Source organism: Salminus brasiliensis, chromosome 13 (genome assembly GCF_030463535.1).
Source record: "Salminus brasiliensis chromosome 13, fSalBra1.hap2, whole genome shotgun sequence".
NCBI lineage: Eukaryota > Metazoa > Chordata > Actinopteri > Characiformes > Bryconidae > Salminus > Salminus brasiliensis.
Genome location: NC_132890.1, coordinates 14,262,822 through 14,282,929, shown reverse-complemented (window position 1 = coordinate 14,282,929; position 20,108 = coordinate 14,262,822).

Here is a 20,108-nt window from a genome sequence, read left to right as displayed (position 1 = left end):
CGTAACGTTTGTAACCGGAATCCTCTCTGAACGGAGAGAGGTCTGTTTGTTACTGATGAGTTGTGTTTTTGTTCTTCTGTAGTTAATAAGAAGAAAACTTGGTTTTGTTCTCCTGTTTCCTCACCATGTCCAGAAAAGGCCAACATACTCAGAATCTTGGTAAAGACTCATGGAAGCCTCTTAACTATAAAAGCAGCACCTTAGTTAAGGGAGGGACTGAAATGCCTCAGTGGACTGATTCTGATTTTGAAAAGGTAATCAATGGCATAGTGAAGAAACATATTAATGAGCAAAAGATAACTCAGTACTTTTCATCCAAAGGTTTCTCTGCTGATAGAGAATGGACTTTTGCTGAGTGTAAGGTAGCTTTAGGTTATGGCCTTAAGCATGACTCAGTGAAGAAGTGTCTTTTTGTAATTAAGCAATATTGGAAATGCAAGTTAAAGTCTATGGAAGATGAGTTAAAGGAAGCTCAGGGAAAGATCTTAGAACTAATTAGTGAATGCAGATGGCATAAAACAGCTACCATAAATGCCAATAGAACATGTAAGACACTTCAGCAAAACCTGACAGAAGTTGAACAGCAGCATGCTAGTTGTAAAACTAAATCAAGGTCCCAGTGTCCTTCTGTTGCCCCTCCAGCAGGTCAGCCATGTTACACAGAGGATGGAGATTCTCAAGTAACAGTAAGGCTGTATCCTGAATTATCTGTAAACGACAAAGGCAATGAGACTGTTCATTCTGATGGATCAGAATCTTCATCTTCTGACGAGGGTTCTGAACATCCTAGTGCAAGGCGAGTTCAGATGAGACCTGTAACCATTGTATCTTCTGAAGTACTTAATCACGCAAAATGCCGAGGTACTGAAACCAGTGTAGAAATTGGTCATGTTCCTTTAGATGCAGATACTTTGGACAAGTTGTCCAAGGAGTTTAAGCATCCAAGGAAAATGGGGCTTGATTTCATTGACCTCATGCATAAGAAAAGGAATCTCTACTCTTTGCACCCCAATGATGCTGTAGCTATAGCAAGCCAGGTACTTAACGTTGCAGACAGTAGACAGCTTGCTAAAAAGGTGTTAAATGCTATGGGTAACAATGGCCAGAACCTTGAAGGGGGATGGAAAGCTTTCAATGATTGGATTAGCTGTCAATGCCATAAAGCAACTGACTGGACACAGATAACCAAATGTAGACAAAGAAAGGGAGAGTCTGCAGCAGACTTCTGTGAGAGATTTGAAAGAGTCTTTTTGCGTCACTCAGGCATTCATCAATACAATGGTGATAACATTGACAGTACAACTGATGGTCCCCATTTTGGACAGCTGGTTGAGTCACTACGGACAGATCTAAAACAAGCTCTGGTGACTGCTGTTCCAAATTGGCGGCAAACTAAGTGGAGTGACCTTAAGAATGAACTTGACCGATTGGACATTGATCTAGAACCATGCCATGTTCCAGCATCAATCCATGTCCTCAAAGAGACTAGCTCTAACTCAGATGCAAGCAAGAGGTTCTCTAATCAGAAGAAACAATGTCATTACTGTCATCAAATTGGTCACTTTTCTAGAGTATGTCGCAAAAAGCGGGCAGATAGCCACAATATGGGTGCAAGGTTGAGAGACAACCTAGTGGGAAATTCTTCGGGGGGGTTTTCACAGGGAAGCCCAGCAGGGATTTCACAAGAGCAATTGTCTTTGACGTTAAGGACCTTGCAGGGAGTCACAGAGCAGTTGTTTCTGATATTCAATGGAATACAGAGAGTCATAGGGACATCAACAGTTCCTCCTGCTGTGGTTTAAACTAAACTGTCCACAGAATTGAACTCACCATACTTACTGTAGCATGTTAATGACACCCAAGTAGTGTGAATGAGAAAATGCATATCAAATGCATGAATGCACTTTTTTTTATTCTTTTTTTACTGTTTTTTATGTAAGCAAGGGACATAAGGTCCTGATGCAGTTCAGTTGTGTTGTGCTGGTGTACATATTCTGGACAATGTTACCCAGGGTTCTAGAGCAATTGTGCCTTGTAGAGAAGCTGCAGTTATCGCAATGTCACTGCCAAGCACAGTGCACTAATTGCCAAGCTTTCTTAGGCCTTGTAAGTAATGCTACATTTTTAAAAACCACTATACGATCTGCTTAAAGATAACCCTGGGCAACATGGCCCTATTGTAGATTTAGAGTGAACACTAGAGTGAACCACTGATCTGTGGAATAATAGATATGGCTAAATAATGGTGTGAAAATTTCTCCAGATGATGTGACACTAGCATTACACTACCTGGTTACACTAGTGTTTCAGAAATGTTTTCAGAACTAACAAGATTAGTTAGCCAAAACTGTGCTACTTGCTGAAAGGTCAATGGATCTTGGTGAGGAAACAGTGACGAACAGTCCTTAGAACTTAGATGGGGTGGCCCATTTCAGGTTATGGTAATCACTGATTCAGCAGTGAAATGTAAAGGAAACAGTTATTCATGTTTCTTACTGTAAGGTTGTATCTGCTCATCAGAACGAAATAATAGGGTCAGTAAAGAGAAGAGGTGGGTAATGCACAGAGCCTCAGGGAAGAACTATGGTTTTTATGCCATAGGGGCCAACCCTTTGGTGAAGACTTTCAACACACTATGCATTACCATAGCAGCCTCCTCTGAGGGACAGATAGTGGGGATGAGCAGGTAAACTAATGGTGAAAAATTCCCATCAACAATGAACAGTTTACTGCGCAATGTTACTTCTGTGTTACAGATCAGTTGGAGCCAGACAGTGCTCCTGTTCATTGAGAATGGCAAGAATAGTTTACACATTGCACCCAAGCCTCAGACTCGAAGAACCAACTGACCACTGGACTACTTGGATGATCTACCATCGACTGATGTTCACAAACATAACTTGGACACACACTGTGACTGCTCACAGACACAGAAGAAAACTCTCTATGGTATTTTTCAGGAAGTTGCAGCCATGGACAACTTCAATGTGACATTCTTTAGCATAATAATATAGAAATAGGCACTGCCCTGTTTTTGTATAGTTATTGCCTTTTACATTGTTTATTTTGTTTGTTTTTGTTTTTGACTTCTTATTGTACATTTGTATTGTACTTAGTAGTCTTAATATTGTTTTGTGATTCTCCACGAGGGAGAATCAAAGGGGGAATTGAGAGAAAATATGGTCTTTTCTAACATTACTTTCATGTGGTTTCAACTTGTTATCAAATGGTTATCTTAATCCTTTGTCTCACCTTTTGTTACCCTTCGTCTGCCGGCCTAAAGTGGTCACTCTTTCTCTTTGTATACCATCAACCCCCCCTCAACTTCACCCACCTCCTACCCCTCTTTAAAGTGATAACTATCACCCCCTATTGTTGATACTCCAAGTGACCTATCCTTCATCCCCCTTCTACCCCTCCTTAAACTCCTCTTCATCAACCTTTCTCCTCCCACAATTTCCAATGTATATAAGGCCCTCTCAAAATACCCCTAATCAGACTGGGTTGACCGTGACCGATCGAGTTGTACATCTCTGTGTGTACCAATAAACTCATCAACACTGAAGATCCAGTCTCCTGACTCCTGAATCTGTCTCCTGGACGCCGGATTTCTAACACTGTGTAACAGGTAAGTGATCATTAAGTTTCTATACATGTATTGACTTTTTTTCTCTTCATACAGGATTGCAGGACCCCTTGACTGGTTCACTTTGAAGCTGGATGCAGACAACAAAGGATTTGACTACTGCAAATGTATGTGGTTGTCTGCATGTCCATCTGGAACTATGGCTGGCTGAAGTTCTGATGATCTGCAAATATATGAGGCTGACTGTTCATATGCAGCTTTTTAACAGGTAAGTCATCATTCAGTTTCTATACATGTATTCTTCATCTTTGTTTTGTTATACAGGTTCGATAGACCCCATGATGGGCTCACTTTGAGATGCAGACAACCACATACATTTGCAGAAGGCAAGTCCCTTGTTGTCTGCATCCAGCTTTAATCTGCAACTTCGGCTGGCTGATGTTCTGACGATCTGCAACTGTATTAGGCTGATTGTTCGTATGCACAGCAAAGGCTGTGCTTATATCCACTCCATGGGTTAGCAGTAGACCTTGTGTAGCAAGTAAACCTACAGATATGCCAATAGGAAGCATCACTTTCATGCACGTGAAGCCTCTTCTAAAATTGATTTCCTGCTTTTTGGAGGAGAAAGTGACGAACGAGATCCCATTGGTTACCTGGAATGATGTGAATGATGTGAGTTCCTAGCTGTCCTTTCTCTTACCGATGCTGAGATACTTGGAACCCTGATGTCTGTGATAACTGGGACAGCTAAAGATTGGTTGTTGGAAGAAAGAGGATGTCACGACATGGACACAATTTAAAACAATGTTTTTATGTGCCTTTCTGTCTAAAGACTATGAAGCTGAGGCTGAAAGGAGGATATGTGAGAGAAAACAGGTGTGCATGACTTTGCTTTTCAACATCGAGCCCGTTGTCTCAGGTGGAGAATGGATGAGAAGGAAATATTGCAAGGCATACTGAGGAACCAGACTAGCTAGCCTTTTATGAGGAACTGTAAAAACAGTGAAATTGGGAATATTATTGAGAAGGACCTGTCTCAAGCCAGAACCTTTAGCCAGAACAGGCTAACCAAGAAGGGGGTAAGAAAAAAAACACCTTCAAATAAAACACAAGACCAGTATGCTGCAGTGGAACTCCCTGAAGTTATCTATCACCATTGGCTCACACCACTGCCAGGCCATGATTGATACTGGGAGCACACTCATCAAAAAGTCCTCTTGGTGAAGCTTGAAACAGCCAACATAGCTGGAGAGCTGGAGTCCTCATCAGGCTGAGACAATGCACCCTCGCAGCCCCCTCTCCCCAGCATACTATTGGCCAATGTACAGTCTCTGGAAACAACCTGAGCGAACTTTACAGATATCATTTTAATCGGAGATAAGGGACTGCAACCTGGATGTCAGACAAAATTCCAGACCGAGCCGGCGGGGTTCTCCCTGGTTCTCCCTGCACCGGGCTGATGGAACAAAGGACCTCTCAGGGAAAAGCAAATATGGTGGTGTGTGTTTTTTGATCAGCGATGCTAGGTGTGATCAGAAAAATGTGTCTTTTTGCTCCCCGGACCTGGAATATTTCATCATCTTGTGCAGGTTGGTGTGGTTGCCGGAACAGATCTCTGGGGTCGTTGTTGCCGCCGTGTACATACCCCCGCAGGCTGACACAGATCTGGTGCTCAGGAAACTGTACGAGGCGGTCAACAAGCCGTCTGCCCGGAGGCTGCATTCATTACTGTTGGGGACTTTAATAAAGGAAACCTGAGGAAAGTAGCACCCATGTTCTTTCAGCACATCTCATGCAGCACACGGAAAACACAGACTCTAGACCACTGCTCCGCCCCTTTCCTTCCCTTCCCTTTTAAGTGTGTCAACACAAGTAAATCTTCTGGCCCAAATGGCATACCCAGCAGAACTCTTAAAGCATGCGCCAGTATGCTTGCTGGAGCTGACATTTTTAACACCTCTCGTGCTCTCTCAGGCGTGCTAGCATGCTTCAAACTGGCCACCGTTGACCCTGTTCCAAAGACGGGCAGCATTACCTGCTTAAATGACTGGCGCCCGGTTGCTCTAACACCTACTGGTTAGAGACTTCATCTGCTCCTCATTACCTGGTACCTTGGGCCCACTGCAACTTGCACACGGGCTGAACAGATCCATTAATGATGCCCTGACTCTGCAAACCTGGACAACAACACCACCTATGTGAAACTGCTGTTTGTGGACTACAGTTCAGCATTCATCACCATCATTCCACCAAGGTTTAACACAGAGCATCAGGATCTGCGTCTGAACAGTTCTCTGTGCAACTGGATCCTGAACTTCTTGAAAGGATGACAGCAGATGTTAAGGGTGGGCAGCAACATGTCTTCCTTACTGACCCTCAACACTAGAACCCCCTCCCTCCAGGGATGTGTGCTCAGCCCGCTCCTGTACCCCCCTCTACACCTTTGACTGCACAGCCAGACACAGCTCCAATGTCATCATTACATTCGCTGATGACAGGACAATTGTGGGCCTGATTTCCAACGATAATGAGACAGCCTACAGAAAGGAGGTTCACAATGGTGCCAGCAAAACAACCTTTTTCTTAACATCAGCAAGACCAAGGAGCTGGTAGTGGACTTTTGGAAACAGGAGAGAGTGCACACCCCTATGTCCATTGATGGGACCACTGTGGAGAAGAGTCGGCAGCTTCAAGTTCCTTGGTGTTCACATTACTGAGGAACTTACATGGGCAGAACACACCACATGGGTGGCAAAGAAAGCACATCAGCACCTCCTACCTCAGACGGCTGAGGAGGTTTGGTATGAACCCCCGCATACTCAGGATGTTCCATTTGCACTGTGGAGAGCATTCCGATGGGATGTTTCACCACCTGGTATGGTAACTGCACAGCTCAACAGTGAAAATCTCTGCAGAGGGTGGTGCGCACAGGCCGACGCATCATCGGGGTTCAGCTGCCAAACCTTCTGGATTTAAACACCAGGCGCTGTCTGAGGAATTATCAAGGACTTCACCCACCCAAGCCATTACCTGTTCTCACAGTCGGTTCAGAGACAGCTTCTATCCTCAAGCAATTAGGCTGCTGAATGAACAAGAGCTTCTGGACTATGGAGCTCATCTGTACCATTACACCTCCTCCCCATACAAACACACTCTGCACTTACTACTGGACCCCTATGCAGTCACACAGCACCCACACTACACCTGAATTCACACCCATCTAGTGCCTTTTGTAAATAATGTATACATTTAGATTATATCAACCTGTACATTTAACTGCTTTTATCACTGTGATATTGTGAATTGAGAGTATGTGTGCAGGAAGAAACAATTGGCTAACAAAGTACAAAACTGTCTATTTTGAACTGTAAGCATGAGGATACAAAAACAAAAGTAGAAACAATGTAAACTTTATTTTAAGCCCTAAACATGGCTATACCATAGTGCAAATATAATTGCATCTTTATGTGCAAGTAGCTGACAATAAAAAATACAATACATGCCTCTGAAATGCAGCAAAGTAGAGGTATAATGTATGAAAAAGTCAAATTAAAGCACAAGAAAATATAAAAATATGTTCTTTAGTACAGTACTTTACTAAATGTACCAAAACCAACACCCTTCATCACATATGAAACTAAGAATGAACAAAAACACTTATCTATAATTGCATTGAGTGATTGTTCTGCTTTTAACATTGAAACTCTTTCTGTAATTATAAATTAAAAGCGCAACCTGTGACCTAATATAGTCCCAATGTCCTCAAATGAGTACTTCATCATTACAGATGTTGTAGCATCTTATTATAGCTACAGTTTGTCATCAGTGCATGCCATATGAAGCTAGAGATGTTATTGTACATAAATGAACTATTTCACACATAAAATGAGATAAGAATTATGGTGCAGAAAAGCAGAAATGTAATGCCCCCTCATGAGGATGCAGAGTCTTAAGCGGTTAAGGAAATTTACTTAAATTGTGATATGTTTCCCTTTTTCTATAGTGCTGATTCCTTAATTCCTCAATTTGCCTGTTTTAAAAGTTAAATAATTCATTAATTCAGTGACACAATGATGCACTTTAAAAGTCAGGGGAACCTAAATGTTTGGCAGGCTAAATGTTTATTGCATTGCATGGGACAACAAAGGCCTCTTGTTGAGTAAAATCCTTACATGAACTCATGTTCAATACGAAGATTAGCAGTAACATGCATACATAACATACCGTTCTGTATTCTAGGGAAATGTACAGGCAGAATTGTTCAAAATGGTGACAACTTTAATCTTTAAAATAAAGTGCATCAAATGTTTGTTATTTGTCATTGCCACAGAAAATGTTTAGCTAGCTACTTTTTCTATTACATGTTTGTAATAAAAATTAATGAATGTTAAGAATCTTCAATATGGTGCAGGTAAATACATCAGGTAAAAGGTTCTTCACTCAGAACTCTATTAAAAACATGGATCTTCATGGAACTAAAAGTGTCTTTTTCAAAATATTCTGGTGGGTAACGGTAACTAAGCATTCACAATCCCTCAACCTAAACCTAAAAAAGGAACAACACATGTTTAAATCTGCTAGTCACTAAAATAAACTAGACTATCTTAGTTTTTATTTTATTATTATTATTATTAGTAGTACTATTATTAAATGTGTTTATAATTCAACTTTAATTGTGTAGCTAAAACTAGTACTGAGTTGTACATTCAGTATTAAAATAATGCAAGCCTTGGGTCAGCAAAAGTTTAGGATATTCCTGCTCTGGGCCTGGGCACATCCTAAACTTTATGTTCCTGGGACTATATAATATGCTTACACACAGATAACAGGTCAGTTTTAAAACTTAACTGATATTATTTCTTTGTACCAAGTTCTTTGTATAACCCACATTAAAACAATAAAATGTTCCTAGGACTATATGGGTAGCTCTGTTACTGCTGTAACAGAGATGTGGGATGCAGTACAGTGTACAATGCTTACTCAAAGACTTTAAAATACATATAAAGCAATAAAATGCAAAACTTTATTAATGAGTTTTGTTCTTAAAATCTTAAAAAGATCAAACAAAGTGAACAGTGTCCCACCAAATACTTTTAAAGAATGAAGAAAACCGTTCAGGTTTACTGGCCGTGCAGGTTTCTTAATATGGTATAATAATTTGTCTATCAATAAAAACTGGCTTTAGGCACTCTTATACTACACACACTGGAAACTGCACAAACCACAACCACACATCCACATAGATAGGGGTAGGGGTGGGGGGGGGCAAATCATTTATGTGACAATTATTTTGATGTGTTTAATTTACCTGATTGTCATTCATTGTTTCAGTCCATACTCTTTAAATTGTATGATCTATATAATGATTATATTTCATTTGCTGAATGGCATCTCTTTTCTGTACAAATTCTATGGATAGCTACAATGTTTTACCATGGAATATTCATGGTGCCAACGAGCCTATCAAAAGAACTAAGTGCTTGGATTTGTTACATAGGAAAAAACACATATAGTCTTCATACAGGAGTCTCATTTGAAAGCATGCCATGTGCACAGATTTTAAGACAAATATTACAAAATAATAACAAAATCCTGTGCTCCTAACAAAACTAAAGGTATCTTTGTTGTAGTTGATAGGAAACTGAACTTACAAATTATTAGCTCAGGAAGTGATTACGGGGGTAGATAGTAGTCAAATTAGGCACGATAACATACTGCTTAGCTTCCATCTATGCACCAAACTTATTTGAATCTTCCTTTTTTGATGATATTAAAATCAATCTACTAGCTTTAGGTAATTATCCATTAATAATAGGAGCTGATCTCAATCTTACCATCTCAGATCTAGAAAGATCTGTTAGGACTCCCCTTTTATCACACCAGAATGCATCTGCCAGATATTTCAAAACCTTCATGACCGACCTAAACATTTCAGATCCTTGGGGTTTAAAAAATTAGAAGAGATTTCACTTTTTATTCATGTCGTCATAACTCTTATTCTAGAATTGATTACATCTTTATGTCCCCCAACTTGCTGCCATTTATCGCTCATGCTAGCATACTACCCATGCTTATATCTGATCATGCTCCAGTTCAACTGGTGATATGTAATAATCGAAGTAATGGCAGTGCAAAACATTGCTATTTTAACGTACATCTTCTTCAAGATAAGGAGTTCCTCTGATAAGGTGTTTACAAATCCTTCTCAAGTAAACAAAGTTTTTTATGATTTTTATTCTACTCTCTACAATTCCCAAGCCCCTGATGACCCAACATGCACGCATTCTTTTTTAGATCATTTAAACCTCCTATCTATATCCAGTGTCCAGGCAGAGCAATTAGACTCCTTAATTACACTAAGTGAATTGAAATCTGCTGCAGCTTCAATGAAGAAACGCAAATCTCCAGGTCTTGATGGCATACCTCCTGAGCTTCTTCTAGAGCTATGGGACATCTAATCAGATCTCATACATCAAAACCAAACTGGATTTATTAAAGGTATATTTGCTGCAGATAACATTAGGCGTGTCTTACACGTAATTGACGCCATCAACAGGGATGCGAATAATTCAGCCTGGATGCTATGAAGACTTTTGACAGACTTGAGTGGCAATATCTGTGGGCAGTGCTCAAAATGTTTGGTTTTACATAATTTGTACATAATTTTTCCCTATATGCTGATAATATTATTGTCACGCCCGCGCCGCCGCGCCCACCTCTGGGACGGTCACGTGGCCCAGCGTGCAGGACTTCACAAGGCGGAACGGTGTTTCATCTCAGTGTGTGTTTACACTGACTCTTTAGGTTCACAGACTCTTTTAGGTTTTCTCCTGGACTCTTATGTTGACATTCTGGTTGGTTTCTGTATTCGCGGTTTTGTTCTGTCTTGTGTTTTGGTTCACATTCTGTTAATGTGTTTCACCTGTGGGCTGACATATTTAAGGTGGGCTAGCGCAAGCAGTGCCGAGGATTAGTTAGTACCTTAGTTCTGTAATGCTATACCGCTCTAACACGTCAGTTCCGTAACGACCTTAGGTTCTGTAGACCTTAGTGTTTACTCCTGACTGTGTCTTACTTCAGGGGACTTAGCCTTGCTCCCGTAGCTTCTGGTACAGTACGTTTATTTACGAATAAATTGGTCCATCCCCTGCGAGTGTTCGCCCTCTTTGAGTCAGTCCCAGCGGATCATGACAATTATCTTGTTTCTTGAAGATGCCAGTTATTCAGTGCCACAGGCGCTCTTGTTATTCTATAGATTTGGCTTATTTTCAGGATATAATATAAATTGGGACAAGTCAATTCTAAAGCCCATCGGTCAATATATAATGGTAATTTAAACCTTCCTGGTCATCCGGAGGTTGACTTTACATATTTAGGTGTGAAAATATATCCAAATCTTTCCCTTATTCAGAAGCACATCTATGCTCATCGCCCTAATAAACTTACTAAGGATATGAAAAAATGGTCTTTACTTCAAATTTCCATGTCTGCCAGGATTTCCATGTCTACGTTCATACGGGGTTCCATGGAATACTTAGTTGAAGAACCATTTCCTACTGGATCATCTGTGTAATCATGAATCTTCCCGAGGCTTAGTCTCACATTTGTATGATTTCTTTATTCGATTTAAGAATTTTTCTGTAGGTGCAGTAGGGCTCTGGAATAGAGACCTGTGTACATTCAGAATTTCTGCAAATTGGGACGTGCTAATAAACTTACTAAGGATATGAAAAAATGGTCTTTACTTCAAATTTCCATGTCTGCCAGGATTTCCATACTTAAAATGAATATCCTCCCTCATATAAATTTTCTGTTTGCAATGCTTCCCCTCTTCCCCCCACACAACTTCTTTAATGATATTTTTATCCAAGTTATCCAAAAAATTCATATGGAACAACAAAATGGCTAAAATCTGCCTAAAATCACTTCAACGTCCAGATTCATCTGGTGGTCTAGCTATTCCTAATTTTAAATATTATTTTGGGGCTTTTCATTTAAGAGCCATAAGGTCATGGTTTGATTCCACTTCTAAAGTATCGTGGCGAGCAATAGAACAGCAACTTATTTTTTTCCATTAGGCTCCAAGACTTACCCTTTGCTGGTGTTAAACATCGGACCTCACTTCTAAGATATAGCACTATTATTTCTTGCTCACTTGAGATATGGAACTCCGTTTCTAAGTTTTTTAAGTGCAATGTGAAACTGCACAAATCCTCTCCCATATGGTTTAATAATTTTCTTCTGACAGGTTCCAAGCCATTTGTTTTTCCCACTTGGTCTAATAGCAACATCCGTATTTTGAATTATATTTTTGGCACCCATGGGCTTTACTCTTTTCAAGAGTTATGTAACCTTTTCTCTATTCCTGGTACTTCCTATTTTCTATACCTGAGACTACGCTCGGCACTACGTTCATACGGGGTTCCATGGAATACTTAGTTGAAGAACCATTTCCTACTGGATCATCTGTGTAATCATGAATCTTCCCGAGGCTTAGTCTCACATTTGTATGATTTCTTTATTCGATTTAAGAATTTTTCTGTAGGTGCAGTAGGGCTCTGGAATAGAGACCTGTGTACATTCAGAATTTCTGCAAATTGGGACGTGGTGTGGCATAACATCTTTCTGTCTTCAAAATATTTTCTTAATTCACTTTAAATTAGCTCACAGCATTTACATTACTCCTTGTCGTGCTTTTTTGATGAAGCTTTCAAATGACAAAAACTGTAACAGGTGGGTTTAGTTGGAGAATATGTTCATATGTTTCGGTCATGTTCAGTTGTGAAGGCTTTATGGCTGTATGTCATACAAATCTTGTCTGGTTATTTGTCTGTGAATATTCCTTTGTCTTCAGCCTTACTTTTACTTCTTGATGATTATACTTTAATGCTTACTGTACAACAAAAGAAAGTCATGATGGCAGCTCTGACTGTGGCCAAGAAATCAATCTTGAAAGGATGGTTTGACCCTAACCTTTCTTTATCTCAGTTATGGTGTAGATATTTTCTGGACATTCTTATTTTAGAACGGGCAACTGCCAGATTCCACAATGCCAAAACAATGATTTGCTTTTGGACTGAGGCCATTAATTATGTTAAGACTCTGTAAACATAGTTGCTTTTGTAGAATGTGTATTAATGTATGATGTACGTGTACGTATGTTTGTACATGTATGTATGTGGTTCCCCCCCCCCCCATCCTTCTGTGGTGTTGATATGCATGAATGTTTGTTGATATGCATGAGTATTGTGAATATTCTTACTGTCTGTAAAATTGATTTGTCTGGTATTTTTCTTATTAGAAAAACACCAGACAAATCAATTTTACAGACAGTAAGAATATTCACAATAACCACAATGACAAATAACCAAATAAAAAAAAAATTTAAAAAAAAATTAAAAACAACTTATCAGTAAAACAAAACAGCTGTGACTTTATGGAAGGCCCTGCTTGGCGACGATCGAAAATAGCACCTTTAAGCTTTAATCACCAGTAATGGAAAGGACCAACTTGCTCAGGTTATGATGTTCTCCTAGCCTGGGTTAGTAGGCACCCAAGTTTCATGCCCAGAGTCACTGAAAGAGTCTAATAATGTCATTGATCATCAGAACAGAGAGCAGAGATTAACATTACTTCACCTCATCCAGGTAATGGCTCAGAGCACAAAGGACAAAGAAAGGACAAAGAAAAAGTAGACAAAGATAAAAGACAAAGAAAAAAAGACAATAACAAAGAAAGGACGAAGATAAAAGACAGATGAAACCAAGACAAAGATAAAATGCAAAGAAACAGAAGATAAGAATAAAATATAAAAGACAAAGAAAAAAAGGACAGTTTTTCTTCTCTACTTTTTCTACGGTGAATGCTTTAATAAAATTACCACTTCGTTGAAACTTACCTGGAGGTGTCATGTCCTTCTTCATGTATCTTACCTTCATCCACACTAACCAGAAGATAAGGACAGATCTCACAATGTGTTCATACATGTGGTCCTTAAGTCCTCCAGTACTGATCTCAGGGACTGAAAAGCTTGAAGGAAAGAGCTTTTTTTTTTTGTAAATAACAGAATGGCTGAGAAAAAACTCATTGAAGGAGCTAAGGGTGCTGATCTACATCTATTAACTAGAAGAAGACAACAGGGAGTCAGACAGCGGCGTTTGGTTGGACGTTTTGAACTACATGCTGAATTTAAATGCTCTCTGATGTCTGTTAATGTGTTTAAAGCGTCATATGTTCATTATTTGAGTTGTGTTTTACTGGAAGACAAATGGAAAAACACACAAGATTGATGCTGTACTGAAATCAGCTTCTCTTCCAAATTTATCTGTTCCACCTTAAGTGATGCAGCTATTTCATGATGGTGCTGTACATTTGCAGCTCAAATTATTCAACCCCTCAATGCAGTTTAGCATTATTGAATTTGGAGAAAGCACTTATGTTTGCTAATAAAGCTAAATAGCAATGGGGTGGGGGGTGAATACTTTTGACTGTAACTGCTGCACCATTTAAGGTGGAACAGAAAAATTGGACTGAGTAGTCAGATTAAGCCTTGTCTTTCACAAATAAACTCTTAATAACTGTCATCTTTTTAGCCCCATCTGTCTCCCTGAACTGCTTCTTCACCATTCTGACAGCTTTTTAGACTCTAATTCAGAACCGTAGCCCCAATCTGGACTACGCATGCTCAGTAAAGGAATGTCATTTCTGATTTACTTTTATAAATTGGATTATCAAGGACTCCACCCACCCAAGCCACTGCCTGTTTTCACAGCTCTCCAGTGGCAGGAGGTACAGAAGCTTGAACACCAGAACCATTTGGTTCAGAGACCGCTTCAATCCTCAAGCAATTAGGCTGCTGAATGAACAATAGCTTGTGGACTGTTTATCTAATCTGTACCATCACATCTCCTCCCCATACAGACACCCTCTGCACCCTGCACTTGCTACTGGAACCTCTATGCACAGTCACACTGCACCCACAAAGACTTCTCCCCACCTACACTACACCTGAATTCACACCCATCCAGTGCTTTTTGTACATAATGTAAACATTTAGATTATATCAAACCTGTACATTTACCGCTTTACACCAGTGCAATATTGTAAATAGAGAGTATGTATAATATGTGTATAGTGTGTTTGCATAGCTACTTTTCTTTGATGCTTATTCTTCCAGTAGTTTGGCGCTGGCTTTTCTAAAACCTGTTGTTTGTGCTGGATGTGGAAGATCTTCAGATCGTAGCAGAAGATCCACTTTGAGGTTATGTTTTCTTGATTTAACGAGTTACTTTTGGGACATCTGTTTGTATTAATCACAATCTAAAGATCCTAGAACAGACACTGTGGTCTGGTGTCAAATGTTACATCAGGGAGAACATGCTCTGGATGTTTAATGGCATCAGCCTAAGCCCCAGAATCTTCCAGGTTTACTGCAAGTTTAGAAATATGAAAAAGTAAATTATGCCTTCATGTTCTTCTCATTCATTGGGCTCCTGGGCCAGGCTGCACCAGCTGTGCATACATTCAAACGTAGCTTTTTGTTGTCTTCACTACAGTTACACATAAAATATGATGGTCAAAACCTCTGTTCAATAACATGACTCAAACACATGAAGGTGCATTGGAGCTCATCTTTTACTGAGTTGTTCACATAAAGTTGTTCGCTTCCACTGTAATACCCCATCTCAGATCTGCTTTCCAAGTTGGACTTGAGGAACATGATCATATCTGTTATGTGGGGATAGATTATAGATATAGAAAGCAGAAATACACCAGGACATTTACATCCAGCACATGCAGCCCATACATATGGACCCTTCACTAGCCTTGGAACAAGACTTCTCCCTCTGTGAGAAAGAGAAGGACCAACTCAGGTCCAAGATAGGCCAAAATTTCTGTGTAGCAAGACAGAGTAGGCCAGATGTCATGTTTGATGCTAGTCACTTGGCGTTCAAGCTTCAAAAATGTAAGGTAGTTCTACACTTCCAACACTTAGGCAGAGACAGAGCTCTTAAACTCAGACACAGAGAAACGACTATGCCTGGAGAGAAGCAGCATACAAACACAGAAGGTTGAACATGTGCTGCAGCACAGTACAAAAGAACAGCTTGTGGACTGTAAAACCAAAAAAAGGGGCCACCAGCTTATAAGTTACTTCATGCCCTGAGTGTAGGACAATGGAAACTTGATTAACAATAAATTTGGAAAGGACATAATACTTCTGTTCTGTGCTCTTGTGTTGTCTCTGTGTACTCTGTTGTTTAAATGTGTAAAAGTCTGTTCTCTATGATTATCCATTTTTTTATTTTTAAGAAGTGAGGGAGTTTAAGTCTATGATGTAGAAAGGCATTGTTTTATTAATAATCCCTTTTGTTAGCTATATTGACCTGTAAAGGTTAGTACCGCAATTCAAAAGGAAGACTTTTATTATGAAGTAATCAAGTGGGAGGGGAAAGAGAGAGCTGTGGCAGGAGTGATGGTGTAGTTGGCTGTAATGGGAGAAATAGTACTAATAGTAGATATAAATAGTAGAAGTTGCACTATACATGGTAAAGTTCATCTATTATTGAGTAACTGTTACAACCCTGTTTATCAAACATTTCTCAAAATACTAGTCTAGAACTTAGGGAGATAAGAAACAAACCAGCACAACAGATTTAATGCTCAAATGAAAATGTCACAGTCAACATCATATAGCATCAGGGTGAGCTAAGGCCAAAATAACAGAAACACATGACACAAGAAACAAGAGAAAATAAAAAATAATAAAGTAAATGGCACTCACCCCTACAAATATGTGACTATGATTAAACCACTTGAACATCAACAAGTACATAATGACACAGAAAAGAGTAGACAAAAACAGCTTCACATACATTATACTAGGTCAAACTGTAAATTGTGAGGCGAAAACAATCAGTGTAGTGCTTGCCAGCCATTATATCCAGGAACATACAAATTTACGAGAAGTACAAAGCTAAATCTAAGAGTGTTTAAATAGCAAGAAAAAAAATCAAAGTATCCTGAGCAGCATAAATCACAACGGCATTTAACCGCATGGTGAGAACATTGTGGATGACTGGATAAACATCAATGGCTCCATTTTAATGACAAAGCTCAGACAACGAAACCAACCAGCATACGCATTGAGATCAGCTGATTCCAAGTCATTTCACCTGGAGAGGGAGAGAGAGAAAAATAAATAAACAAGACAAACAGGCCACCAGATGGCAGCACTAACAGTATCAAATATGCAAAACTGGATCACAGGATCACATAAGTCTTGAACATAACAGTATCACTGTGAACAGAAGTGAATCTGGGCAGGTGATTGTAATGGGCACTTTAAGAGGTACAACAAGGAGTGAGATGAAGTGGACTTACCAAGAACTGTGTAGGAGGTTGGTGAAAGCCTTAGTAATGAAGTTTGTAGCCACTCCTGAATCATCTAGGGCTATGAACACAAGAGAATCTGGGCAGGCGATTGTAATGGGGACCATTAAGTGCTATAAAATGGAGTGTGATGAAGAACAAGAACTGTGGATAAGATAAGCCTCATTAATGAAGTTCGTAGCCACTTCCGAATCATACAGGGCTGTGAAAAAAGAGAATCTTGGCAGGTGATTGTAATGGGCACTGTAAGCAGTACAACAGACAGTGTGACAGAACTGTGGATGAAGTGGTTTAGCAACTCCCGAATTATCTAAGGCTGTGGACACAAGATGATCTGGGCACCTTAAGAGGTACAACAACAAAGTGTGAGTGTGATGAAGTGGACCCACCAAGAACTGTAGATGAGGTTGGTGAAAGCCTCATTAATAAATATTGTAGCCACTCAAAGTCAAAACTGCAATATGTACAGGACATACACAGGCTTGAAACTCAGTTACTCTCAGACCCATGGTGCAACAATAAACATCAAACATTTAAATAAACATTAAATATTAAATAACTTAAAGCATTGAAATTTTTGTTCACTAATATGTAGGAATGTAAGAGTATAGGTGTTTGTATAAATAAGTAGAGGTCCCTGACATTGACGTCGGAAGTGAAGTGGCATATGCAGCAATGCACTCAAAGTGTATGAATAAAGTATATGTAAAGACGTAAAAAGTAAAGTGAAATATGCAGCAGATCAAAAACAAGGGCTGTGGACAATCTGGGCAGTCGATTGTAATGGGCACTGTAAGTGCTACAAAATGGAGTGTGGTGAAACGGACTCACCATGAACAGTGGAGGAGGGTGGTGAAAGCCGCATTATTGAAGTTTGTAGCCACTCCCGAATCATAAAAGGCTGTGGACAGAAGAGAATCTGGGCAGTCGATTGTAATGGGCAGTGTAAGCAGTATAACAAATAATGTGATGAAGTGGACTTACCATGAACTGTGGACGAGGTTGGAAAAAGCCTTATTAAAGAAGTTTGTAGCCACTTTCGAATCAAAGAGGGCTGTGGACAGAAGAGAATTTGGGCAGCCAATTGTAAAGGGCACTTTATAAGGTATATCAAGGAGTATAATGAAGTGGATTTACCAAGAACAAATGGATGAGGATTGTAAAAGCCGCATTAATGAAGTTTGTTGCCACTGCCTATCACAGAGGACTGTGAACAGAAGAGAATCTGGGCAGTCAACTGTAATGGGCACTATGAGCGTTATAACAGGGAGTGTGCTAAAGCTGACTCACCAAGCTCTGTGGATAAGGTTGCTGATCGCCCCATTTAAGAGGTTTGTAGGCACTTCGTAATCATAGAGGGCTGTGGACAGAAGAGAATCTGGGTAGGCAATTGTAATGGGCATTGTAAGTGCTATAAAATGGAGTGTGCTGAAGTGGACTCACCAAGAACAGTGGATGAGGTTGGTGAAAGCCTCATTAAATAATTTTGTAGCCACTTACGAATCAAAAATGGCTGTGAACAAAAGAGAATCTGGGCAGTCAACTGTAATGGGCACTTTAAAGGTACAACAAGGAGTGTGATGAAGAGGACTCACCAAGAACTGTGTAGGAGGTTGGTGAAAGCCTTATTACTTTGTAGCCACTCCTGAATCAACGAGGGCTGTGGACAGAAGAACATCTGGGCAGGCGATTGTAATGGGGGACTGTAAGTGCTATAAAATGGAGTGTGGTGAAGTGGACTCACCATGAACAGTGGAGGAGGGTGGTGAATGCCTCATTATGTGAAGTTTTTTACTTAAAATAACAACCCTTAAAATGGTGTTAAAATGGGGATAATGATCAGTCTGGAGCAGTATGTGGATGCATATAAGATGTTTAGAGCTTATGGACAGTTCAATAAATAATTAGGTTTTAATTTTTTAACTTTACATAAACTAATAATAATAATAATAATAATAATAATAATACTTCTTACATTAAATAGTTACGGTCATTAAGGTGAGTTTTAGAAGTTGGCACTCATTTTTTGAGACAACAGAGTAAACAGGAAGTGGCTAGACTCCGTAAACTGGCTCTGATATAAGCCTCTTTTATACAACACATCTTGACACTTGGCAAAGTATTATCTGCTAATCAGTCTTCTCTATAAAGAGCTATTAAAATATCCGTAATTACAAAGGGGGTTAATACTGGGCAGTGTAAAAAACATACAAATACCTGCATGTTTATTAGAGTAACACAACAGAAATGGTTCAGAAGATAAGTGTAAGAAGTCAATTCAGTCTTATTTTCCAGATCACACAGATTAATGATGAAAATCAACTCATCAGCGCCACCTACAGGCGAAACAGCAGCACTTAAGGTGGACTGGATCATTTAAATCAGAAGCTGAGGAAAGTAAGGCTAATTTGAACAGTGCTAAGAATAAATAAGGTCTCTTCTTTTAATGGATTATTGTTGTTGTTTATTATTATTTACAGACCTGTTTTACTTTCAGCTAAACTATCTGTTTTCCGTTGTGTTTAATCAGCCTGCCATCCATATCACACCTTTACAGAGTTTCCGATTCGGTTCATCTCAGTGTAAATAATGAAAATGAAAATAGAGAACTTCCAAAAGATTATAATAGACTATAATTATTATCACCATTAATGTTTATATCTATTTAAACACATATTTAAAAACATTATTTCACTTTATCAAAACATTTATTTATTCAACTGTGTTTCAGCTGCTTGTTTAACTGCTTCTGGTCTTCACTATAAATCAGCACAACACAGCAATCTTTTCCCAGGATCAAAGTGGAGGGACAAAAGCAGTGAAAAACAGTGTAATATGTTTACATAAATGTTTTTTTTTAACTTTTTTTAAGTACATTTACATTTTTTTCTGAACTTAAACAACATTTAATTGTAAATATTCTATAAAAGTTCTACATACTACATTATATTTATTAAGCCCTACATAATTAAATTACGTTCCACCAAATGAACCGTAACACAAAATACATGATGGTACACAACTTATTGCTTTTACATAAAATCTACCAAAAAGATTAGTGTGTCAAACTCCAAGTCAATCCTAGTCAAGATCATTTCAGCCAATAAATGAAAATTGTAACCCTCAA